The 26,869-nt window shown below is 42.4% G+C and overlaps 1 protein-coding gene across 16 annotated transcripts in view; it reads left to right on the top strand.

Annotated features, from left to right (window-relative positions):
• RASSF7 (Ras association domain family member 7) overlaps positions 1-26,869 on the top strand; it is a 113,126-nt gene that overhangs the window by 58,987 nt on the left and 27,270 nt on the right. The window contains exon 1 of one of the 16 annotated variants that reach the window (XM_083480410.1): positions 4,545-4,795. The exons of 10 other annotated variants lie outside the window; for them this stretch is intronic. The gene's annotated coding sequence lies outside the window, so the exon portion shown is untranslated. Of the gene's footprint in view, positions 1-4,544; positions 5,168-26,869 lie in introns of those variants that run through there. 5 more of the 16 variants (XM_083480402.1, XM_083480418.1, XM_083480408.1 and 2 more) reach the window with 5 other exon arrangements.

The following is a 26,869-nucleotide window of genomic DNA, read 5'->3' as shown; positions in this document are numbered from 1 at the left end:
ACATTTATCATCGTTTTAGAGGTGCTTTGTTTAAAGGGAACTTAGGGTTGTAATCTCTTTTTATGGACACAGGAGACTCTATGCCTTAAACTGTGGCATGAGAGGCAAAAATCAACAAGGGATAGTTTTCCCTTCTTTGCACCTATTTCCATGCTGGGAAAATCTGCCTTTACCTGCTTATTTATTCCTGCTTGCAGCTAAAGGTACAGAGTATAATAGCATAAGAAAAGCCTACTGGCTCAGGCCAATGGCCAATCAAGTCCAGCATCCTGTTCTCAATGTGGTCCACCAAACACCTATGGGAAGCTCCCAAGAAGGACCCAAGCACTTTCTCCTGAGGTCTGCAACTGGTGTTCAGAAGCATTACTGCCTCTGATTGTGGAAACAGAGCATAGGCATATTGGCTAGTAGCTCTTAATAGGCTTATCCTCCATGAATTTGCCTAAACCTCTTTTAAAGCCATCTTAATTGGTGGCCATCAGTGCCTCCTGGGGTAGTGAGTTCCATAGTTTAACTATGTGCTGCATGAAAAAGTACTTTCTCTTATCTGTCCTGAATTTTTCTGAATCTTCCAGCATTCAGCCTCATTGGATGTGCATGAGTTCCAGTGTGATGAGAGAGGGAGAAAAACTTTTCTCTATTTAATTTTCCCATGCCATGCATCATTTTATGAACGTCTATCATGTTACGTCTTATTTGACTTTTCTCAGAAATTAAAAGTCCCCAGGGCAGGAAACGAGATGCCAAACCATGTCAGTATTCAAATATGGGCCAAAATGTTCTTAAATGTTCTTAACTGGAACAACTGTGTATCATCTGAACAATTTCAGACCTATATACTTTTCCCTGGGGACTTCTCAGAGCAATCACTTTGTAACTTACAAAGCAATTTGAATTTTCTGCTGCTTCTGGGGCTCTGCAGAGCAACAGAGCTAGTGTCCCATGCACAGCCTGGCCACTCAGTGGTGAAAAGGGTGGGAGGGAAGACAGATTGGACCCAATCCCTGTGTCAGCTCCAGGCTGGGATTGGTTCCTACATTAGCCAGCACCAGTTGTGGCAACAACTTAGTTCTAGCAGATCTCAGGGCAACCCAGGCTCACCCTCGGACCATGCTATTTTGGGGCTTCTTTGCAGGAATATTGCTAGTGCAATTTCCACCTGCTTTCTTGAAGACTGAAAGGAATGGGAGATCTGCACCAGTGGAAATGGAGCTGAGCTGACAGAAGTGAGCGGAAGGATGCCTCTGCTCAATCCAAGCACCCCACAGTCAGTGTAAGGGAGTTTGGATTGCAGCTTTAATCTCTCATGGTACTGAAGGATCTGTACTATTGGTTTGTTTTTTCCTTGTGAGGCTTTTAAAAAGCTGTTAGTGATATTAAACAAAACTGAAAGCCAGCAATATCTGTGCCATAAATAGAACAAGCAGGGGCTCGCTCCAAAGGGGGGAAAATGATGATATTTTACTTTAAAATGCTAGTGGAGTGAAAGACCAATGGGAACACGACATAGGGTATGAAATAAACCCAACCCAATGGTCGAAACTGTGCACTAACCCACCCGTTAAACCCTTCTCAGGCAAGAGGAGGGAATTCACTTTGAAACTTATCTACAGATAGTACCTAACACCACTGGCAGAAGAACGGGGGGCTGGGGGGAGTGCACTGCCCCCGGCACCATCGGGGAGGGGGGTATCACAGCTGCTCCCTGGACACGCACCGTGCACCCCCACCACGCCGGGCGCCACGCCCTCGCATGCGGCATGCCATGCCCCCAGGACACACGCCACAGCCCCACGTGCAGCATACCACGCCTCCAGGAGTGCTATGCCACGTCCTCACCTGGTCTCCGCCCCTCATGCTGTAGCATGCCACTTTGACACTGCCTAACACCACATAAGGTGGCAGTGATGCACCCAGGAACTTCACCTAGGTTCTGGAGAGGCTGCACCACCATGAGAACACACCTCCACATGTGGTGGGAATGCCCTAAAATTCAATCCTTTTGGGTATCAGTCTTACAAGAAATCTGCAAAACAAGTAATAGAAGCAACTCTAGAATAGTCCATACTAAATATTTCCCAGGGCAATAATGCACACTTACATGACAGATAACTCATAAGTCACATGCTCTCAGCAGCTAGGAGTGTCATAACTAGACACTGCAGGGAACTATCAGGAGTGTCCATGGATCACTGGTACCAAAGTGTATGGAAAACCACCCTACTAGAAAAGCTAACAAACTGAAACTATCACAAAGACAAATAAAGGAAGGTGCTTTCACCCCAGCATGGCTCCCTTTTATTACATACACAGGCCAACAAGACAGTGACTGATCCTCCCCGACATCATATGAATCAATATGGCTAAATCAACCCAGCAACGCCTCCATGTCACACACATCAACAAAACACACTGCAACCAATCAACTGCAGCCAACCACACCCTGGCTTGTGATCTCTTACTCTGCCAGCAAAAATAAGACACCTATCCACGTGATGCTGACAAAAAAATGTGCCACTCATATACTATGTAAAGAATGAAAGCCTAATGTCTCCCTCACCTACCTCACTCTTTCCCCTTCCCCCCTCCACCTCTCTTTCCCCTTTCACAAAAAGTGTTTCAAATTGGCTGTAATTTACTTGTATGAAGGATTCTTCAATTTGAAAACAGACACTGACTGTACTTTTATTGCTTTAGAAAATATAATAATAATAATCTAGTGGAGTGGATCTATATTCACTGTCCAGTGCTTGGGGCTGCTAATGTGAAGATAGCACTTGTTTAACATAATGGGAAGAAAACTAAGGCTACAGTACTATGCTCAACTTGTGCATATCTTTCAATAAATGCTTTCATGGATGGATTTTTAATTGTATTTTAACTGCAATTTGTCACATGTGTATAAAAAATCCTGTACTGTGAGACTACACACCTAAGTACACTTAGTATGCAAAATATCATATTGACCTCAGATTTACTTCCAAGTAAGCCAATTTACTAGATTGGATTACACTAGATTTCACAATCTGGTGCTCTACAGATGTTTTGGTAACAACTTACAGAAGCCTCCATAGTGATTTGGGGTGGAAATTTTTAGAGTGCTGAATTTTCCTGTGGAATTTTTCCCATTTCATACATTCATTAGTAACAATGGACAGACACAAACTGCAAATACATTAGGCAAGTTTGGCAGTTTCCACGTTTTTAACCTTGTCTGCTAAATACAAGTAATTTAAACATGCTAGATTAGATCACTTCCTGTGGTTTCTGATATCAGATTTTTTCTGATGCAAACTGAGAATTTTTCAGTGCACAAGTTCCCTTTACATAATAGCCTAATTTGCACCAATTTTTTTTTTTGTTTTCTTTGTTTTGGAAAGCCCACATATGGTAACTGGGCCCCAGCTGACAGGGCCAATAGTCAGGGTGAAGAGAGTTGGGAGTCCAAAAACATCTGAAGGGAAGGCTGCATTAAACAACTGCAACATATATGCAACCCTGCCTCTTGTTATTATCATCACATAAGATGGTGACTTCATATGCAAGTGTTAGCAGTTAATTATGTAGCTAGTAATATAGAGTACTATGGCTATGCTGACCTATGCCATTCAACAAGTCATTGTCTCTTTTTACTAAACAAATGTAAATTTGCCCTTGTTTTGTTAAACTTGGTTAAATGTACTACTCTAGAGTTCCTGGAATGCATTGCAGTTTCTAGCAATAAGAGGAGGAAGAATGAGAAATGGATTTGATCCAGCTCTGATTAATGCAAGGGCAAATATTTGCCATGACTTATTGCAGGAGTATGGGGTGGAACTGGATTAGGTAATTCAGTCTGAGATAGAGACAAAGCTAAGACTATAACATTAATATCCCAACTGTAAACATACATTATGGGAAGTATAAAGTCCCACTAATTTCAGTGGAACATCCAACCAAGATTTTTTTTGAATGAATCTCAGTGGGGCTTGCACATGCAAAGTTTATATGTCACCGAATAACAACACTTTTGCCACGGTGTGTTTACCTGCCCCATGCCTGACCATGTATGACACCAGGCATGGGATGGGTGGTTGTGGCTTGGGGAGCACAGCCCCTCCAGACCGAAATAGGACTCCTGCCAATTAGGCCCATGGAAAGCTCCCTACTTCTGTTATATTCTTTCTGCTGAGTCACTTATGAAAATAACTTCAAAACCTTCGAACAAGGAAGTGCAGATTCCTGATTCAACCTGCCAAGTGGATCTGCCGGTGCTGTAGAGCCAGGATTCCTGGTGCGAGAGGTAGCCTCATGTGTCACCAGGTAATTAAGAGTCCCAAACTCCCAACGAAGTGGCCTTGGAAGAGGTAAGCGCTGGCTTTGATCAGGTGTTTGTTTACCTAAAAGCTATGGGAAAAGACCCAGGAAAACTTGGCAATGCTCTGGATGCAACGTGATTGGCCTCAGGGGAAAGCTCTCCTAGAGCTAGGGAACGATTCCAAAACCCGCCTTCTGCCACGGATATCGATTTCAAAAAGAAACGCAAGCTCGTCTTCCTCCAAACTTTGGGAAGCTGCTGGTTGGCAGCGGAAGGGGAGCAAACGGCGCTTCCTGCTCTCCCCCGCTGCTCTGTTGTACTTCTGCCCATACCTGGCATAGCGGGGGGCGGGGCGGAGCCCGGGGCTGGGGAGGCGGGGCTGGCCAATGGGAGGAGCGCGAGCCGGGCGCTCCGGGCCGGTGCGCTGAGGCGAGGCGGCAGGTTGCGGAGACCAAGCGAAGCGTCGCATTTCTTCTGCCAGGAGCTCAGCTGGGAGAGGTATGTGCGCGCGCGCGCGCCGTGCCAGCCGAGGCTCCTAGTGCGTCCGCCGAGAGGGAAGGCAGGCGCCAGCGAGCGAGCCAGCAACTTGCTGCAACCCTCGCGGGGGGCCGCGGCCGTGGGGGGCGCTTTACGAAACCCGGAGCCAGAAGAGCGAAGCGGAATGCTGCACGACGACACCGAGGGGCCAGCTCGCCCACTGGAGGGGAGCGGGTGACCTTGCGCCGCGGGAGGCAGGAGCAGTTCTGCCAGCGCCCAGAGAAGGCGGAAAGAAGCCGCACAGCCGCCGCCGCCGCCGGAGGGGCTGGACTCGGGAAAGAGGATTTGCTCGGCTGTTTCTGTCCCGGCTTAAGCGAGCGGAGACTCGGCCAGGTAAGGGAGTATGCGCGCCATGGACTCTCGGGTCGCTCTTTCTCCCTGCCTCCCACACGGACACCGTTTCCGTGTTGTCCCGTGCGATTTACCCGTCTTCTGCCTTTACTTTTGGAGCCCCAGAACCCCCCTTCTCTCCAGTCCCGCCGCCGCTTCACACAATTATTACCCCGCTCCGCCCGCTTCCCTCGCGGGAGCCGCAACAAATGCCTCTTTTCTCCTGCTGGGTCGCTGGGAACGTCTCTCGCTCTCCCTTGGTTTCCTCGGACCTCTGTATTGTGGGCCCCCTCCTGCCATGGGCAGCGCCTTCCACAAGTTGGGAATCACCCGCTGGGCGAATCACCCGGCACTTTTATTTCCCCCTGCTGGTCCCCTACTGGGGGAGGGTGGGGCCACCTCGCGATCTGCCTCCCGTTTCCATTCCTTGGGGAAAATCCACTCGCTCGCAGCCTTCGGCGGAGCGGCTTAGCCTGTTCAACCTGCTCGCGTCTCTTTGCTTCGGCCCCCGAGAGTCGCACATATTTGAGGACCGAGTCTCTGGCTCCGCCGTTTGCCTATTGGCTCCTGGGCTTTTCAGAAGATGCTCAGCCTGCCGTAAAATCAGATTATATGGCCTTGCGGGCTTAATTTTTCTGGCGGCGCGGCGGGCTTCCCTCTCCCTATGTAAAGTTAGTTGATTTTCTTTCTACCCCCCCCCCCCAAACCGTGAGAAGATCTCATTGCGATGTTGAAATTGAAGCACGCATTGGCCATTGAAGCTTGAACCGCAAGCACCCACCAAATGTGCCGCAATGTATTGTGATTTACAGTCAGCTGAGGCTCAGCTATGAATACGTGTTCCTTGTTGCGCTTGATTTATAAGCATGTGGCCTCTTCCTTGAACTCTGCTATTTGACCCACCCTACCCCTAAGGCTCAGAGCATGTATCAACAGCTATAAAAAAAAGAAACCAGTCTGTGAATGCATGTGAGCTGTACCAGAAACCTCTTATCAGTAAACGTGCATAACAGTAGGCTAGAAGACTGCAATCCTCTGTACTTATTTGGAAGTACAGTGTTTAAGACTTTGGTGCAATATTTTCTCCTCCTCCTTTCTTCTGAAAATGTAATTGTTTTCCCCCCAAATACAGTTCTCTATCTGCTCAAGAACATCTCGTATTAGAAACATTTTACTGTACCAAGCAACTATCAAAGTGATTGGTAGGAGGCGAGGATGAGTAGGCACAGGTGGCACCAACAGTGCAGCAGACTTCGTTTTAATTGCACTTGTTGTGTTTACACTCAGCCTGGCAACAGGTTTTCTGCTTTTCTGCGCGGCTCCATCTAAAGTTAAGGAGATGAAACAAACAGCCTTTTCATTATGTAACTTTATACACTTCCCTGCATTAATAAATCCCTTTGCAACCAATGCTGAACTGCCAGTTGCTTTGCATTTGCTTTGACTTTCAGACATAATAAACTGAGAGTAGAAGGAATGCATCTTGTAGAGCTTGGCTAACGATGTAATATTTGTGACTTTTCAACAGAGACCAATTTGCATGTGCTTCCCTTTTCCTGATACAGACATGCAGCAGCTTCACTAGTCAGTCCATAGAGTAGAATAAGCACCTTTAGAAGTGATACCTATAAGCAGATTCTCTGGATAAGGTAAACATGTGTGAATCAGCCATAAACTGCTATGCCTGTTATGTAAATCTGGCTGCTCCCCTTGGGCTTGTCCTGTGCTCAACCCCTTTCCCCAAGTGACTTCCCGTATTAGGTGGCATTGTTAGAACATGTGACCCTGGGTTGGAACCCTCTGGGGGTTTGTGCGGAGTTTTGTTACTGACTTGGGTTGTGACATTAGACAAATTACTCTTCTGTTGACAAAAGCAAGGTAGCGTACATCAAAAGGATTCATTTGATTTACTCATGCACCTTATTGGATTCTAATTATAATCACCCAGAAGAAAGAGGCTTGGCTGTTGCTATGAAAGGTTTGGTCAGTGAAAGCCTCAGTGCAACATGCAGTAGACATTTTAATTTAAAAAAAGCATGAAGGAAAGAATTAAAATGATGCGAATACTATCCTGACTTTATGGAGATGAGAGATGAGTGAGTTCCAGGTGGGTAGTGCACTGGAATGTATTACAGAGCTCACCATATGTTGAGTTCTATGTGCACTGTTCAAACTCAAGTGAGTACAGGATTCCTTGAGATATGGAAATCATAGGTACAGAGTTGTGGCGCCGGCTGGTTCAGGGGCAAAACTAGGTTTTATTTCACCCAGGTCAAAGACCCAGTTTGGCACCCCCATGCACAAGCCTCCCTGGAGGCTTCGCCTGGGGCAAAAAACCCCAGCTACCTCTCCCAGGTATGGCTCTGGGCTGCATCACTGTCTAATGTACTACAAAGGCTATAGCAAAACGTTCTCTCCAACTCCAGCTATCCAGCAACACTGTTCAAGGATAGACAGTTGAAGTAAAAAGCCTAGAAGGCAAGATGGGGCATATGCAGTATTGTAAGGTTAAAACTGGATAAACCATGGCTCCAACTTTCATATTTTCTAATGTATAAGCGGAATCTAATGCAAAGAAATACTTTCTTTAAATAATTTGTTGTATACATTGTATGTAGATTACTCAAAGCTGTAAGAAATTGCTGAATGAAAAGGCATTAAAATATATTCTGATTTCATAGTGCAAACACTTAAGCAGGGAATGCCTTACATTTTTTGTCCTCCTTGTCTAAAGGAATAGTACAGTGGTACCTTGGTTTGCAACCGTTTTGGATTACAATCGTTTTGGATTACAACCATGTCAAACTCAGAAGTGTGTGTCCCTTTTTTGGATTACATTTTTTATTATTTTAATTACAACCCATTTTTTTGGAGGCCCCATTAGCGAAAGCACGCCTTGGGTTACAGCCTGTTTTGGTTTACAACCGGACCTCCGGAACGGATTATGGTTGTAAAACATGGTACCACTGTAATTCTATTTTTTATTACAACACTATGATAGCTATAATAGATATGGAGTTTATCTTTAACAGGTTATACCAAAATGCTACACTGTAACTATGTGGCCTTTTTCATATGCTTCAGTCATGCTCAGGGAACAGGAAATTTTATGTCCAGACCAAGCCACAGCATGTATCAAAATGCTTTTATAAAAAAAGTTTTGAAAAATACATTTAATTTTGCATAACTCACTGTCACCATCTAGTGTCACATTTGTATATTGCACTTTACAGCAGATTTAAAACGTTTTATTTTCAGCTGTTTAGCTGAGTCCTTAGTGTTACTACCCCTCTACATGAGATTGGATTAGTGCGTGAGAAGAATTCTGATGGGGATTCACAAAAGGGAGCAACATGCGTTGGTGAAGTCTTTTCAATGACCACTGTGGGATGGATGCATTTACCTTGGCATGTTTAATGGAAGTCCTTATGGAATAAGACAGTAATCTGTTGTATCTGATAGACCGCCAGTAGGTCCAAGTCTATTTACTAATGGCAAAAACCCACTCCAAGTTCACATAGATTTGCTTAATGCTGATGATATGTATCTCTGAAGTGGTGTGGGATTTAAGTGCCATTACAGCACACTCCTAACCATGTCTACTCAGAGGCAAGCCCTATTAAATGCAGGGGATTTAATTTCTGGTAAATAGGGTTACGATTACTGAGCCTTGCCTTCTGATGCTCCCCCCCCCCCCGTGATGTTCAAAGTATCTGTTGGATATTCATGTTAAATGTGGTTTACTCAGAAGTAACTGAGGAAAGTAATTATAGGATTACCACTGAAACTACCACTTGACATGTGTCACTAGAAAAATTAAGTTCCTTTAGAATGCTGTTAAAACTATTTGGCAATGTTACATAGGTTTCATTATATGTGCCTTCTTGACATTTGTAGGGTTTAAGTGCAGGTGAGCATTTAAGATGAATGCTGCTCTGTGGGACTAAGCATGCTTAACATGCAAAGTATATCTCATAATGAAAGTCCATAACAAAGCTATTACAGGACAGAGGTGAGAAAGCTTCTTTATTTACCATTTGCATACAAGGCAGTGTTGAGAATGCATCCTCAGTTAGCATCCACATACTGTTCATATTGAACCATTTGCTCAGAATTGTATTGACTTAACAATACCATTTTAAATTGGCTACTGTCTGATTGCAGAATATAGCAAAGTGAAAGATGAAGCTTCAGGATGTTGCCCTAGAATCTGTAACTGTTAGAATTCTCATTTATTTTGCTAAAAATATGAAGATATCCTTTGATGATTAATGAATATGGTGTAAATAGGCAAGCTCTCTTTGATTGCATATGCTTTGAGTACACTTTGTCATCATCAAGATTTGCGTGCCCACTACATCTGTAGTCCAAAAACTGTAGTTTTGACTAGCAGTTACTAATTACAACGTTTGGGATATGTAGAGGTGTGGGAGAGAAGCATGTGTGTGCACTTGGTTTGTGCACTGAGGAATATAAGTTATGTAAAAGCTTGTGTGTGAAAAGATTAAAGATACTTGAACTAACTAGCAAGTTGTAGGTGGAGTCTTCATTGGGAAACATAGCTGTCAATGTTTTGCTCCTGCAGAATGTACATGCTAAGGTCATCATTTGACAGACAGTGTTGTTCATTTCATTCCATGAATGCAGTTTAGAATTGGGCTAAATCATTAAAAAGAAGCACTAATCTCTATTACATGAGTTTTAAATTGGGTAGGATGCTATTAAAATATGTCAACTGGTGGGTTGTGATCTGTCACTGGGTCACTCATGAGTGGCCCTGTGTGGTCTGCATGTGGTTCTCACAAAAACAGGAGAGAAAAACTGACTCTTTATAGAACAGCCCCTGGTGAAAGAGGGAATCCTTTCCAAAACATGTTAGAGACCATTAAAGTTGCCTTTCTCAGGAAGTGTCAATCTGCCACCACTTTTGTTAGCTGCTGATTTGTTATGAATGACACACAGGCCCAAAGGAAAAGGCGCTTATACATGCTAGGGGAAAAGAAAAGAAAAGCTAAAGTGAGTATTGATGCAGAAGTCAATGACTAGGCTGCGTCAAATGAAAGTCAGAATGGGAGACAGAAACTTTAAAAAAATGAAATACCGTATTTTTCGCTCCATAGGGTGCACCGGACCATAGGGTGCACCTAGTTTTTAGGGGGGGAAATAAAGAATTTTTTTTTATTCCCCCCCCCCCCGGCCCAAAAGGCAAAGAAGCCAAGACAGCCAACGGGATGGATCCCACTCACTGTCTTGGCTTCCTTTTTAGCCGCGGGGCTGGGGCGGGGGAAGCCCGAGCTTCCCCAGCCCCCAGAACGGGTCCGGCAGCGGGGGCGAGGTTGCGCACAACCTCGCCTTCATTTCCAGAGCTTGCTGCTATCCGCAAGCCCTCTGAGCCCAGCGGGAAGCCCCGCCGGGCTCCGAAGGCTTGTGGATAGCTGCCCAAAGCCCGGGGTGCGCAGCGCTGCACTCCCTGGGCTGCAGGCTGCTATCCTCAAGCCTTCGGAGCCCGGCGGGCACTCCTGCCACGCTCCGAAGGCTTGCGGATAGCTTCCTGAAGCCTGGAGAGCGAGAGGGGTCAGTGCGCACCGACCCCTCTCACTCTCCAGGCTTCCAGAAAAAGCCTGCATTCGCTCCATAGGACGCACACACATTTCCCCTTCATTTTTGGAGGGGGAAAAGTGCGTCCTATAGAGCGAAGAATACGGTAAATGTGCGTGTCATGTTGAAGGTAGTCATTGCATCTCAAAAGATTGCTGTTAAATATATCGGATTAGAGCAATTGATTTCTTTGCTTATCTGGATGTTATACGTGTTTGCCTCTTGTGAGTTTTTCTCTTATGCTTCAGTGAAAAATAGGAGAAGGGAGATAAGGATTTCACTTCAATGAAATATGTGGGAGTAGCTTGGATATGCTGCCAAGTCACAATACATTAATTATGATCTTCAGGTTGTAGCTGACTGTTTAATTCCTGATATACCAAAAAGTAGAGGTTTATTTCCTTTTCCCATGGAACAAAACCAACATGCCTCGCTCCTGATATGGAAGTGATCTAATCAAGAGCACAATTGCCACTCGTGATTAAGGGTGGTAATTCAACTTCGTTTTACTCAGAGTGGACCCACTGAAATTAATAAACACGACAGAGCTAACTATCATAATTTCAGTGGGTCTACTCTGAGTAAGATTTAGTTGACTACCACCCTCAAAATATTGGGTCTGGGGACTGGAGCCTATGTTGCTAGAGAGCAATTTCATTGCTAGTGTTCAGTCCTCAAAGTTATGAAGTACTAGAAAATAAGAATGGTTGTGGATTTATGCAGAAGCGCTTTTCTTTCAATATGAAGTAATGGCAACCAGGTGACATTCTGTACAGCAGGGATGGGGACCAAGTGGCCCCCTACATGCTGTGGACTCTGGCAGTTGACTATGCTAGCCAGCACTGTGATGGCAGGAGCTGATGGAACTTGTAGTCCAAAATGTCTGAAGGGAACCAGGTGCGCGAAGTAATATCTTCGTCTCTCCGTGAATAGTTTGTTGCAGTGTTGTGATTTGGATAAAAGATCAGTACTGGAGAGCCATTATTGTGTGAGGGTACAGTTGTGCCTCGCAAGACGAAAAGAATTCGTTCCACGAGTCTTTTCGTCTTGCGATGTTTTTCGTGTTGTGAAGCACGGTCCGTCGTCACAACTGCGCCTCTTCAAGCGGCTTTTTTAAAAAAAGTGCAAGATGTTTTCATCTTGCGAAGCAAGCCCATAGGGAAATTCGTCTAGCGAAACAACGCAAATACGGAAAACCCTTTTGTCTAGCGAGTTTTTCATCTTGCGAGGCATTCGTCTTGCGGGGCACCACTGTATATCTATGCTAAGGGACATGGGTGGCACTGTGGGTTAAACCACAGAGCCTAGGACTTGCCGATCAGAAGGTCGGCAGTTCGAATCCCCGCGACGATGGGGTGAGCTCCCGTTGCTCGGTCCCTGCTCCTTCCAACCTAGCAGTTTGAAAGCACATCAAAGTGCAAGTAGATAAATAGGTACCGCTCTGGCGGGAAGGTAAACGGCGTTTCCGTGTGCTGCTTTGGTTTGCCAGAAGTGGCTTGGTCATGCTGGCCTCCCTCAGCCAATAAAGCGAGATGAGCGCCGCAACCCCAGAGTCGGTCATGACTGGACCAAATGGTCAGGGGTCCCTTTACCTTTACCTTTATATCTATGCTAAACGCCTGTCTGAGGAATATATTTTCATTTCAAGAGGCTATTGAGAACCGAAATCCCTGGCTTCCCACCCTTCCCCTATAATGGATAAATATTTCTGCCCTCTAAGGGAAAAGAAATTGCTTCCTTTGGTTCTATGTTGCTATTTTCTCTGAGTTTATAACATAATGTTTGAAAATATCAAGGTAGCACTCCACCATCTGGATATAATACTGACAGCAGCTGTGTTTGTAGCTAGATGAGGCAGATGTGCAAATTGTAGAAGGGAAAGCTGAGGCAGAGAGAGGAGCATTGTCTTAACTGAGAATAACTGATTGCATTCCACTATGTTGATTACGACCCTTTTCTGGGACTTGTCCAAACACTGCTCTTATGTTGTAACCCAGAAATGAAATTCTACCTTTCTCCCCACAATGGCTTCAATAACCCACAATGGAAAGGTAGGACTGTGCCTATTTAGCTGCCTTCTGATGCATGTTAGGAATTAAAAAAAGACCTATAAATTTATTAACGTACATACAGATTTTGGTTTTAGCTGCCCTCTTATCAGCACCCCCTCCCCCCCAAAAAAAACCTTTTAAAATATACTTTTTCTGCTATACACTTGTGAAAACAACTGGACATAGAATCTTGGATTTCTATATACACATCTTTTTCTCTGACTTGATTATTACCCTTTTATTTATCATTGTGTTTTTCTTTATTTGCAATATTTATAATTAACAAATAGTGATGCATACACAACTGATTTTATTTTTTATTTTTTTTCCCTGACCCCAAGCACCACATGTCCATTCAGTTGCATTTAACTTTTAAGTCATTTCAGTTTTTAAACAAAAGTATCATTCCACAAATCACCATGTGCTCTCAGATGCCTATAACCATGTTCTATCAATGTTACATAAATCTATGTCATTGATTGAAATGCTGTGATTTTCTTGTCTGTTTGACTCTTGGACATGGGTTGTCAGTTTGTCAATTAATATTAAGTCGCAGAGTTGTGTGATTCATATCTCAAACAAGTATGTATTTAGAGTCTTCCAATACCTTGCAATAATAAGCCACATAGCAGTCATCAGGTGAGTAATGAGATTGAGATCTTAGTGGGAAAGTTGTTGAACACTTTCTGAATAATATGATAAAGTGCTATTTTAGGATTTAAAGTGATTTTGCTGCACTATCAGGTATTTGGGATGCTGTGACTTTTTAATGTAAAGATAGTTGTTATAGGTTTGTGCATAGATGACGTTATGTAGGTATCTTAGAACTGGGAATGCTAAGGGTTGGTTCATTGTCTGATTCCTAGACTGCTGAAGTGGTCACTAAATCTCTTTAGGATTTTAATATTTGTGAAGATGGGCACTACCATGTCAGTTTTATCTGCACAGTCCTTTGAGTCCCTGGCCATCATATGATTATTTTTTTCTCACCATGTTATATTGCAAGCTGAGCTGATATTTGTATGCTGATGAAGTCCAGATTGGTTTTTGACACCTGGTGTCAGTTGCTGACCCCCCACCCCAACAGATTGCGATTGGGTGTTAAAAGCCAATTCAACACACCAGTCAGTATAGATAGAACTATGCCTATGGCTGTATAGCTGGACACCATTAAAACAAGCTGTGTAGCATTTGATCTGCACATAGGCTTCTACCTCCACTTAGCTGAATTGCAACATAATGTCAGTTGAGCATTAAGCCCTAAATGTGACAGGTAGACACTGACCAGAACCGGTTTGTTTATTTCTGGGGGAAATGCAAGCCAAGTCCTAGGAGATGGGAGACATGCTATGCATTATGCTTGAAACATCTTTCCCTGTTGCTGTTGCATAAGTATGAAGAGCACAGGTAAAAAAAAAGTATCTGATAACGGCAGCATTGACATGATTACTCGGAGCTATTCTGTGATACCTTTCCTCTCTGTTCAATTTAAAAAGACCACCTGCTGAGAAGCAATGATTTGTACTTTGGCAGCTGAACACAAGCTGCTTAGCTTGTGAAGGGTGAGATAACGCTGTGAGTTTTTCTGAAAGATAGCAGACTGAATTGCTTAACTGCAGGCGTGGCTCAGTTTGAGTGGGGGGGGGGGAAGACCCATTATGAATGTTTTCTGCTTAGGATTACCCCCCCACACACTAATTAATAACATACACTGCTCCCAAAAGTGGGCACTTGCAAAACACACCAGTATCCTTACCAAATATTTCAGCCTTGAATGAATGATTGGCTACTTGTTCAGTCCCCTGAAAAGGTTGGTTTTACTTATTTTAAAACTTCTTGTTGTAAATGAATATTAGTGAAAGTGTTTGCAAATCATTACTGGGGAAAACATAGCAAAAACCTTCAAGCATACATGAAACTTGGATTTGTTAAGAAACATTCTCTCTATGATTCTTAAAAAGATCCTGAAGACTTGTTGAATACACATATGCGAAATTTGTATTGCTACAAAACAAAACCCTACATTTATTTTCTCATGTGGGAATATGGTAACTATTAAGAGTGATAGATTAAAAAAACCCCCACGCCCCAAAACTAATGTTTAACTACACAGTCTGTCACCTTGGAAGCTTGACTCTGCACATTTACCTCAGAGGTACCACAGAGCTCAGTGGCACATGCTTTTAAGCAGGGGTGTGCAAGAGCTACAACTGCTGCTGGAGGCAGATGCAGAAGAGGAGGGTGAAAGACTCTGTCATCTGCTTCCCTCACTTCTGCCCTGGATTCTTACTACATCTCAAGTAGTCTTGCATAAACATCAAGCCTTAGTGAGCGGCTGAAGCTGTTATGCTTATCCTTCTAACATGGAGAAGGTGCCTTATTGGTACCTTGTAGGCATGCCGTCACCCTGCTGGTCTGGCATAAAAAGTCTGGGTCTCTCCCTCGTCCTATTTCTTTATTGACCTGTGTGAGAAGTCTGATTTGATATGTGGCCTTTTCATCTTTGCTATTAATTACTAATTGATTATAGCTAGTTCTTCCTTAGGGTGGAATTATCGTATTTAAATTTATGTCCAAGTGGTTTTGTATCTTGTTTGCTCTAGCAGGGGCGCATGTGTGCATTGCTGGCTAAAATGTGGGTTGTTAGAACAAAGTTTCTTTGTTGTCCTGGGGAGCGCAAAACAGCGGGTGGGTCACAGCATTGTTAGAGGCCAATTCAGACAATATATATATTGACAGTGTTTTAAAATTCTGTTTGATAATGTTTAAATTTCCCTCTAATAAGTTACCCAATTTAAGTTTTGAAAACAATAACTGTATGCACACCTTTTTCCAGCAGGGAACTCTGTAGTGCAGCCAATCCCTCCAGGGCCTTCAAATCTGGTTTAATAGTAACAATGAGTCAAATATTCAGAACCGTTTTTTTGGCAAATGGTGGGGAGAATGCTGAATGGGGTATTTTATTTTCGTATCTTGCTTTTTGTCTGGTTGTAAATTACTATTTAACAACTTGAGTACCTGTTAGATTTCAGAAGCAATTTATTGTAGTTGAAGCATTATTCCCTGGTCAGCTGTGGATTTCAGGGTCCCCAAACAGCTGTTATCTTTAACCTGGCAGGAAATAGCCCGTCATTTATTTGCCTGATTCTTAAATGGCAAGAACATTGTGATTCCTAGAATTGCTGCAAAGATTAGTTATATGGAGCAGCACAAAACTACTTTCTTGACTCATTACTTTATCAGAATGATTCATGATATGGATGTGCCATTTCCACTAAATTACATTATTTTCCCTCCCCTGTCCTTATGCTTGTTTGTTGAAAGTGGAAAAAGTAAATAAATACTGTAAAAAGATACATGGCTACTGCTGCTCACTGTTCAAATGCTTGCCAAATTTTTACATGTTTGGAAATCAGAACTATGCCTGTGTTTTTGATAAGTTCCAAAAAAAGACAAAAGAAGTGTACAGCAGCTTCTGTTTTTTGGCTTGAATTCAGTAAAGATAAAATTTAAAGACTGCACCATGTTTAGAGTAGAGCACAACATAGTTTGAGAGATGAGTTTCTGCAACTTGTAAGCTTCCAGTACAGTATTTGATGAAAACTTTTATTTCATGGGGTGCAGTGGGGAGAGAACAAAGTGCAGACTCAAACCCAAAATGGGTTTGCTTGTGTGCCTGTAATTGTATTCACTGGTTTGCCATGTAGGGTCTGTTTCAACTGGAGGAAATTTCTAACCTGTGCTTTCTTTTTCTCATCTTGGAATTGATGGATACCTCCTTATTTTAAAGGATTTGTCTTGTTTATAAAGTTTTGGATTCATTATATTCCAGAGTGCTGTCACCTATTTAACTAACTTTACACAATTGCAGAACAATAAATCTGCCCAGGATCACACAATCTGCTGTTGAAAATGCTGTCATAGCTCTTAGGTTCCAGGTAGTGTACATCAAAAGGCAAGATCGTATCGCCTTTTAATGTTCTGAATTGTAACTCACACTCTGAACTAGCAGTATTTTTTTAAAAAAACATATTCTACGTTTGTACAAAATACGTCTCTTACTGTTAAAGATGGTGGTGGTGATGATAATAATAAACAGTTCCAGCTGAGACAGGCTAAACGGACAATAGCGGGAGTAACAACAACTTTCATATGGTATTTGAGCAATATTGTCATGAACACCATTCCACCCACCCTGTGATGCAGGCCAGACTGGAAGTGCTTTGTGAATTTATTCACAAGTAAGTTTTCTACTGTAATGAAATTGGAGGCAAAGAGTGTCTGCTTATGGCCTTCTTTGCACAACTGCCTCTTAAGCTATCTGATTTGCTGCCACCACACTCCCCTTTAGTACCCTCTGCACCCAGATGGAAGTGATTTCTTGCAGTCCAAAGCAAGTATGTTTAAAATGACAGCTGTGCTTCCTGGGCAAATTCTTCTCAACTTATTAGGAAAGCAGGGCTAGCCTCCAGCTACCTATCCCATCCCAGAGATCAGAGCAGCCTGCTCCCCACAACCCCTGGTCAGGCCACACTCATTCACACCACTAGTATGCGTCCAGTGTGTAGGCATGTGGGAGATTGCCAGTTCTATGGATTATTGCGTTAACACAGCCAAGAATCCCACAGCCAATTTATATGAAATTTATTAAAAAAATAAACAAGGAAGAAGTTGACAATAGGCACAAAGCAGACTGTTGTTTCAAGGTGAAAAAACCAAAAAGAACCATATAGTTAGAGTCTAGCTATTCTTTCCTTCTCTAATTAAAACAGACTTCTGGTCTCCTCATAAGTAAAACAGCACAGATGGTTAGTTGCAGGTTTTCTGATGGTGAGGGACAAAGACTGTATGGGCACAGTACATTTTAAAATGTTCTGTATCCCAGTTAGCCTTGAGTGACCACTGGTGGTTTCCAGCTAATTACCACCAGGTTTTCCCTGTCTCTCTGCTAGGCATTCTAATCTGTAACCCATGGATTTGGAAAAAGACAAGCCTTTCTTGCTAAGACATGGAGGACAGAGATCAGGACCTTTTTGTCACAGCCATTCCTCTGTGCACCATAGCAATAAGTCAAGGGTAGCCTCTGGACTTGAGGGGCAGTCACCTGAGAGGAAGAAAACAACTGGTCACCACAAATCAGGGCACAACCCTGTTCCTCCCATTTACCTGTCCTTTTAAGCCTTGCATGTGATCCCAAGACTGCTCCACCTGCTTGCCTACCCAATCTGGTGGGTAAGCAAATCCACCCAACCCCATAGTTTAAATTAACAAAGTTTATTTAAAAGCAATAAAAGAGAGCAATAAAAGAGGCTAATGAAAGAACATACAGAATTCTAAATTGTATACTTACATTGACTTACATAAGATCAGCATCAGGCTTGCCAGATGCAAGGGTCTCTCCTTAGTGATCCATGAGAGATGCCATAATACAGTAAATAGCCCTCCCCACCAGGGTGACTAGATAGGGGAATGATTGGCAGATCAATGGAATTCTACCAGTCAGGAGCCATCCAGGCTGGGCAGGGTCTGCTTCTGGTTCACTGAGTGTCTTGGGGTGATTCAGAATGTTTATTACAGACTAGGAAAAGGAGATGAAAGAAGAACTGGGATGTCAGTTCCCATCTACCAGGGGCTCAGCAGATTCAGAACCCACAACCTTGTCTTGTAGATTCAGTTGAAATAAATAGGGTAGAAATAAACTCAAATAAACTGAAAGAAATAAACTCAAGAGGTTTAGCGATTCTCCACAAATTCTCATTTACCATACCTGAGATCTTGTAGTCCCTGGATATTTGTTATCTATTGCTAGCATCCCTCTGTCTTAGTCAGACAACTTTCTCCAAGGTTTCGGAAATAAAAGAGGGGTGATGATATGCAAGATATTGTGGAACCACTTCCCCAAGTGGAGGAGCTATGACACTGATTGAGTGGTTGTGATGGTTTGTCATCTTTATCTATGAGAGGGGAGTGATTGTCCAACTGAAAGCATTTGTCCTCATTCAGTTAACTGTGATCTGGCTTCAAACACACTTGCACCATGGCGGGATTGCTAAATAGCTATGGAGAGCTCCAGCTAAGACAGTTTCCTACCACCAAGTATAAAATGGTGCTCTCCCATTGTTGCAAAGGCACACAATGTTGCAGTGTCAAACCCCAGGAAGAGGATGACATGAAAACTGAGAGCTGCTTCTTCTCTCAACCCTTTTTGAAGATAATTTCTGATCGGAATCAGAGGTAGACCTCTCTTATGGGTGAGCACTAGTCATGAGCTTTCTTTATACCAGCTATGGTTTCTGGGCATTAAGTATGTGTGTTCAAGTCAAATGTAGAGTTGCTGCTTCTCTATCTTTCTTTCTCTGCAGGCAGGATACTCTGATCTAACCTGTGACTTGCAGATTTAATACATTTAGAAATAGAGATGTTTAGTCAGACACAGCTCAGGGACATTTTTCTTTGTCCATAGGATTTGTTGTAGTAACTGGCTGGGCCATATAATGCATTCTTGAAAGGCTCAAAAAGCAGAAGGTAATTCAAACTGGACTGCAACTCCCATCATCCCTGGGCTTTGGCCATTCTAGCTTGGGCTGAAAGGAGTTGGGAGTCCCAACAACATTTGGAAGCCACCATGTTTGCAGGGTGATCCTAACTATGAATTTTTTGAAACGGAAAAAATTGCTGCAAAGAAAGGAGGGGAGGTTTGAAGTCACTAACTAGCTCATCCTCATTTTGCAATTGGCTTCTGCTACAAATTGGTCTCCTGAGCTTGATCCTGGAGAGAACATTGTACACATGAACCAAATGTGGTCCATAGCAGCCACTGCTTAGTAGCTTCTATATAAAGGTTTGTGAAAGTCTTTAAATAGTTTCTAGCATGTCACTGATCACAGAAGAGAACACACCAGTGAGTCACTATTCCTGGTAGTGCACATTCAGGATTTTGGCATACAGCCCTTCATTACCAACTCTGTGTTCTCATTCTGGTAGTTGTTTATCCTATCAATATCACCTGGGATAGCCGAAGTGCATTTTATCACTGGATCATACTTTTACCTTTGAATCCTTGTTTTCTAATTGTCTCTGCTGATTTATTTTACCAAAACAATAAGAAAGTTGCCTGCTTCTACTACTCTGTCTCAGTATGATTCTTCCAAATACATTTATCATAAGATCCCCAGGAGTAATAAATACGGCACAAGTATTAGCCATGTTTTCATAAATGCCCTTTCTCTTCTTCCTGCCATCATTTCCCACTATGTGAGGAGCCCAAGCAGAGGGGTTGAAGAGTTGGTGGGTTGTCGTGGGAAGAATACCTATCTGTGGATGTAACTAGCTTTCAGGATCAGGCCAACAAATGTTAGTGAAAGTCAGTAGATAATTATCATGACAGCTCACTTGTCATTTTCATTTGATGTGTATTATGTCTGGTAGCTTAATTTACCCTGATTTCATGGGTTCTTTCTGAGGTATTTTCACAAATTGGGCTTAAGCTAAATGTGTGTTCTTTGTGTTAAGGAATTTTAAACTTGCCTAATTTTAGGAAAACTTTGCACCATCTTATAACAGTAAACTAGGCAGAATCCTAGGTAAAGGTAAAGGGACCCCTGACCATTAGGTCCAGTCATGACCGACTCTGGAGTTGCGGCGCTCATCTCGCTTTATTGGCCCAGGGAGCCGGCGTACAGCTTCTGTGTCATGTGGCTAGCATGACTAAGCCACTTCTGGTGAACCAGAGCAGCTCATGGAAACACCGTTTAAAATGGGAGCTAAAGTTACTTACTTAGTAGAATTTTAGCACTGAGAAAATTGGTTTGCTAATTATATATACCACTCCTTTTCCTAATGTGAAAATAAGTATTTAATAGTTAGGCCTAAGCAACTGTCAGAATCATTACAGAGAGACATTATGTCATTTTCTAAAATGTGGCTACCTCTGTTCCTTTTATAATTCAAGTTGCGCGACATTATGCTTCAGTATGCCTATACATTATTGTAATAGGAGCTGTGGTTCAGCCACAACATATCCAACTAGTTCAAGAGGACAGGGCTCCTACACCTTTGATGTAGAAGAGCAGATTTCAGCAGGTAGAACTTGTCATGTAAGATATACCTGCTTGAATTTGCTCTTTTGCACAACTGTTAAAGGTGCAAGAGCCCTGTTTTTTTTCTTCAGTTGGCCACCCTATCAAGAGGATGCGGAATGGCTACTTGTTATAATACCGGAATTGAAAGAAAGTTACCCCTGCTTTTAAAGTAAAAACCCATACAGTATAGGGAACCAATGCAGTACAACAACTTCATTGGCTTTGAACTTCCCCGGAATCTGCTGCTGAAGCCCTATTTGTGTTCACAGAAACAGCCATTGTTACACGAGAGAATGGCCAGGTAGAATTAACCTTCAGCTTGAGTAACCAGATAAACTGGAGTGAACATGAGCTGAATGAATGGACACTTTGTGCCTGAAAAGGAGTCATGCTGGCTTTCCAGCATATGAGCAAGATGATAATATACACATATAGGGTGTACTGAAACATTTTTGCAGCCTGCTTTCTGGCCTTATACGTATGTATGCAACATCACTGCAACAAAAAATGTAGAGGGTTTCTCATATAATTAACACAGACTTGTTAATCGACTAACTTACCTTTTGTCTATTAATCGTCTGCCATCTAATATAGCCTTAACAAATTTGGATTATGGTACCTGTCCACCCAGCCACTGCTGTTTCTAATTGAATCAAATGAAACATTACAGAATCTGCATGTGCTGCCTGAGCTTTAAAAGACAAGTACAGCTTTAAAACCAGAAGTTTGTGTGTATATATGAGAGATTGAATATACAAGTACATGCACATTTAATCAGTTTCTTGGATTATGTTGCTGGGTAAAGTTGCAGTAGGGGTTTAAAAGGAAGTGTTTATTTGGATCTCCTACACAGAAAGAAACATTCTGTATAGTGTAACCACTCACTGTAGCATTTTCAGCTTTACAGTGGTACCTCAGGTTACATACGCTTCAGGTTACATACAATTCAGGTTACAGACTCCGCTAACCCAGAAATAGTGCTTCAGGTTAAGAACTTTGCTTCAGGATGAGAACAGAAATTGTGCTCCAGCAGCAGGAGGCCCCATTAGCTAAAGTGGTGCTTCAGGTTAAGAACAGTTTCAGGTTAAGAACGGACCTCCGGAATGAATTAAGTACTTAACTGTATTTTGTTCCTTACAAGCTGTAGCTTCTCCTTCTTTGAAAATACAGTAAGAAGGAAGTTTAGAATTAACTGGTGTCGTGGAAAATAAAGTTTTGTGCACAAGCCACTCTCTTGAATAAATTCTGCTGTGATAGTTTTCAAGCACTGCTGTAACTAAGCAAGTGCAACTTAAATAGTCCTGCATTCTTATTCTATTTGCTCCTCCCTTTCCTGTTTCTTCTGTGGTCATATTAGATGGTAAGCTCCTTGAGACAGGGACCTACACTTTTGAAGTGTAAAAATAATCACAACAGTAGCAGTTTCACAACAGTAGACCTTTGTTTCTTCTAAGTATGGTATGTGAAACAGGACTGCTGCCTTTCTATTTATTTTATTTTATTTTTATTTATTTATTAAAGGTATATAACGCCCTTCATCCATAGATCTCAGGACAGTTCACAACATACCGTATTTTTTGCCCTATAGGACGCACTTTTCCCCTCCAAAAATTAAGGAGAAATCTGTGTGCATCCTGTGGGGCGAATACAGGCTTCGCTGTGCGCACCGACCCCTCTCGCTCTCCAGGCTTCAGGAAGCTATCAGCAAGCCTGGGGAGCCCGCGGGAGTTCCTGCAGGGCTCCCCACACTGCGGATAGCAGCCTGCCGCCCGGCACACAGGCGCCCTGAAGCAGAGCGCCCCACGTGCCGGGCAGACATCGGCCAGCCCCACAAGCTCGGGGAACAGTGGGGAGGCGCAGCGCCGCCATCCCGCTGTTCCTCAACCTGGTTTGGTTTCCCCGACCTGGTTTTGGGGGGGAAATAAAGGGGGAAAAAATTCCTTTATTTCCCCCCCAAAAAAACTAGGTGCGTCCTATGGGGCGGAGTGTCCTATGGGACGAAAAATATGGTACATTGAACAGCACAAAATGAATTGCTCTTGGAGTGGCAGATTTTCCTCAAGTTTGGAGGAACCCTGACTGCCAACATGCTTCTTGGAGCACCTTTTCTCTTTCCCCACAGCAGCCAAGCTTGTATTCTGTTTGCTCTGTGTGAGCGCATATAGGAAGAATTCTTTTGCTTATATTATATTATTCATTCAGAGAATGCAGTAAAACTGACAAATCCATAAGGGGTGATAATAATCCAAGTATTTATAGTCCAAAGTTATCCATGTGTATATTAACAGTGCAGAACAGTCCAACTCTCCACAACAAATAATTGAAATTGAAGTAAACATTGAAGTTGAAACTAGATTCTCACTTCTGTGCTTATCCTTTTGGAGCAGCATACTGTAGCTGGTTTTTTACCCTGTGTGCTTGCAAATACAGTATAGGAGGATTTTGCACAGGGATTTTGAAGGGGTTGCAATTTTGGTGTGACTGTTGCTCAATCTTGATGACAGAAATGACTGAGAATGCCAGTTTCATTTATAATAATGATCCTAGCAAATGCATTTTTTTAAAAACCCAGTAAATGTAATCATAACAATTCTGGGCCAAGATAGTGGATTTCTGAGTTTGTGAGGCTGTTGACCCTGAAAGTCAATTTAGCAGCTAATCTTCTGCCGCATGAAAATTACAGGTTTCTCCCAATCTCTTCCAAGATGAACATTTGAAATAATCAAGCCAATACCCTTTCAGCGTGGCTATATAATTGCTATTTATATTGTAAGAAACTACATAAAGATTAAAAAAGGTGCTCTGCTTCTGCTAACCACAATTTGAGGCAGTGGTTTTCTAGCATATTTTGATCCTTCATGGGGTGATACAGCAAAATTAAGATTTAAGAGAAATTAAACAGTAAAAATTGCAAAATAAAATTGAGAAATTATGCAAATTGGTTCATTTGCATACTTTATGCTGAATGTGGGTATCAGCTTTTGATGCAGGATTTTAATTTTTGTAGGACAAATATGTCCATTCCATGCCTTTAAGTAAACAGTATTTCTGTTCAGGAGAGCATACATTTTGTTGACATTCATGAGGACATGTTTTACAAAAGAGAAGTAGAGGGAAGGTGATTTAAAATGTTTGTGATCATCCACACACACAGAGACAAGTCATTGCAGCTCTTTTCTCCGAATTTTGAAATTTCCATAATTAAACAGGGTAAGTTAATGCAATAATTCTCAGTTGTTCAAATGGAGGATAAAGAAACATACACAACTTTGTGGGAAATGTGTACATTGTGGATCCAATAAAGCCTTGAATTTCCCTAACATTTTAAAATAGTCCAAATAGTATTTTAGCCAAAACGGTTGCCTTAAATGGATTGGAGAAAATAATGTAAGATGAAAATTGTTCTTGCTAGGAAAGGCAAGAAGATAGTAAAATGGTGGCAGAGCAATAGTACGGTAGGGTGCAGTTTAGCCATGCCAGTGTCAAGGGTTTCCACACACGTTGGCATCACACATACCTTTTCATCCTTTATGCTGGCAAGCAGAATACAGCATCACAGGACTCATTGCAAGGAGGGCATGGAGCAGGGCCTACTGCATAGACAGATTCTTACCTCTGCATTAAGCCATAGTTAAAATAAAGCCTTGACTTGCTTCCCCAAACAAACTGCAGGTGGCAAACCAAGAACACACCTTTGTTTTTGCTTGTGGTTTGTCTGGAGAGAAACAACCCGCGATCCTGGGCTTAGAAGGACGCAACAAACCAGACTATGGGAGGAATTCAGCACCATACTGTTATGATACTTCCACTATCACAAGCATTTGTGTTTGCCAGATGGAACTATCCCCCCCCCACCCTCACTCTTCTGGGGGTTCTTCTGCCTCCTCCAACCAATTTGAGGGAGCAGGGGAGAAGACTGGGTTATGTTGTGCTAGCAGTTAAGTTTAGTTGAATCTGACCATGTGGCTTGGTTTTTTCCAGCAGCTCAGGTATTGTAACATGTTTTCTTACCCATAGTTTGTGTGAACACTGCACATGCACACACCAATTTGTTTTTCCTTTTTATTAGGAGGCCATGTGAAAACGTCATCTAGAAGATTGTGCCATCTTGCCACCTGTCTCAGCTCTCCCTGTCCTAAGTATCCATATTTTGGAATTTTGAAAAACAAAAAATGTGCTTCTTGATATAATTGGCTTACATAGCAAAAAAACACACAAACAAACCAGTATCCCCCCCCCCCCCGATTTATGGATTCAGAACAAGAATACTGTTATTTTGGGGTTAGATTTGGCTTTGCTTGGAAACTGAATGCACAGGTATTATTAATGCCTTCAGGTGTAAACATTTTCCCCATCTGTGGAAGACTTTGATGTGGGCTCCAAACACCACTTCATGAAAAAAGGAAGCTGCAGTTAACAGACAAAGTGAAACTTGCTTCCTCCTATTGCTGTTGGTGTTGACAACCATTCCACTTCCAGACACTGCATTCTAGTAGAATGAAATCAAGCAGCTAAAGCCTTTCTCCCATTTTATCTTACACATCAGCAATCTGGAATGCTGCTTGTATGGGAGGCTGAGCCAAAATTTGACAGTTCTGTCTAACTTTATTATACACAATCTCTTCAAAATAGTTACGCTTATCACCAAATGCTCATGGCCACATGCCAATAGCCTTTTTATTAAGCTAAAATGATGATTGAGCAACTATCTTAAACTGAACTGGCTACGTGATGCACATAGATTTTACGAGAGTGGGCTGTCTGGCAGCAGAAGCGTAGTCACTGTGAATGTGAATATGATTTTACAAGTTTTTGGATTGTTTACGTCTGAAGTTTGCTTTTCTAATGAACTGTAGTGTTGGGCTTATGTTGCATTCCAGTTCAGCAGAGTAAAAGACGGACTGGAATTCTCCTTAATGTCATTGTCACCGGAATTCTTCCAAAGTAAAACCAGTTCTAAGGCTATGCTCAAGGTTAGACCAAATAAAAATGCAGTTCAGGAATATTTAGCCTCCTTTGTTTCACTGGCTTCTTAAGGTCAGCATTAGGGATGCATATTGGTGTTTTTGCCTGGCCCAGTAAAATTATCTTGAGTTTATTGGTAGTTGTAGATTATCAGCCAGAATTTAAACTGGAATAGTTTTAAAGAGACTTTTTGGGAGTGCGACCATTCTGATTGCCTGAAGTCATATTGCTTGGCTATGGTTCAGGCCTCCCTATGTAATGTTATCTTGGAAGGGATGCAGGCCTGGGGTGTTGTTTTTTTCAGAGCAGGTGTGATTATACTATTGTCTCAGCTCCCAGCTATAATTGACTGGACCTTCCTCACTTTTGCAAGTGAATAAGCTGACGATGAGGCACTTTTTGTGACATATTAGCTTAAAGAAAGTAAGAGAATATGGGAAATAAGCAGAGGTTGGATCCTTTCTTATTTTTCTTTTATGGAGTTCCTAGTTTAAATGGTAATATTTCTTTGAAAGATGGCTTGCATTTCTAATTTAAAAACCAAAGGGTGAAAATCTTTGGTTAAAGCTCAACAGGCTTTACAAATTGAACCTATGCAGTAGAATTCAGCAGCACTGAATTCAGTGGAGCTTAATCCTAGGAAGCTGTGCTAGGGTTGCAGTTATACTGATCCTAAGGAATGGGGTTTTACACTATCAGCTGCTGGTATGTGTGCAGTGCAAGAATGAATCAGCCAACACAGCCGCCTTAGTTTTTATACTCTTCTTGTGTTAATATGTTGATGATTTGCATTAGAGAGAATGATTGAGACTGTGTCCTGAATTCTGGGAACTGTAGTTTGTTAAGGGTTGCTGGGATTTGTAAACCACAGCGTCTGGAATTATTTGTGAGGAAGAATATGATTTGAATGTGCTTTAGTGTGTATTCTATAATCATGTTTTGAAAAGGTTTCTGTACCTGAACCTAAGACACTGTAAAAATGTATTGTTTCTCCAAACTCAGCTATTCCC

Source organism: Podarcis liolepis (genome assembly GCF_965112155.1).
Source record: "Podarcis liolepis genome assembly, chromosome: 1".
Taxonomy (NCBI): domain Eukaryota; kingdom Metazoa; phylum Chordata; class Lepidosauria; order Squamata; family Lacertidae; genus Podarcis; species Podarcis liolepis.
The sequence above is the reverse complement of the archived record's forward strand: the minus strand, read 5'-3'. Positions and strand labels throughout refer to the sequence as shown.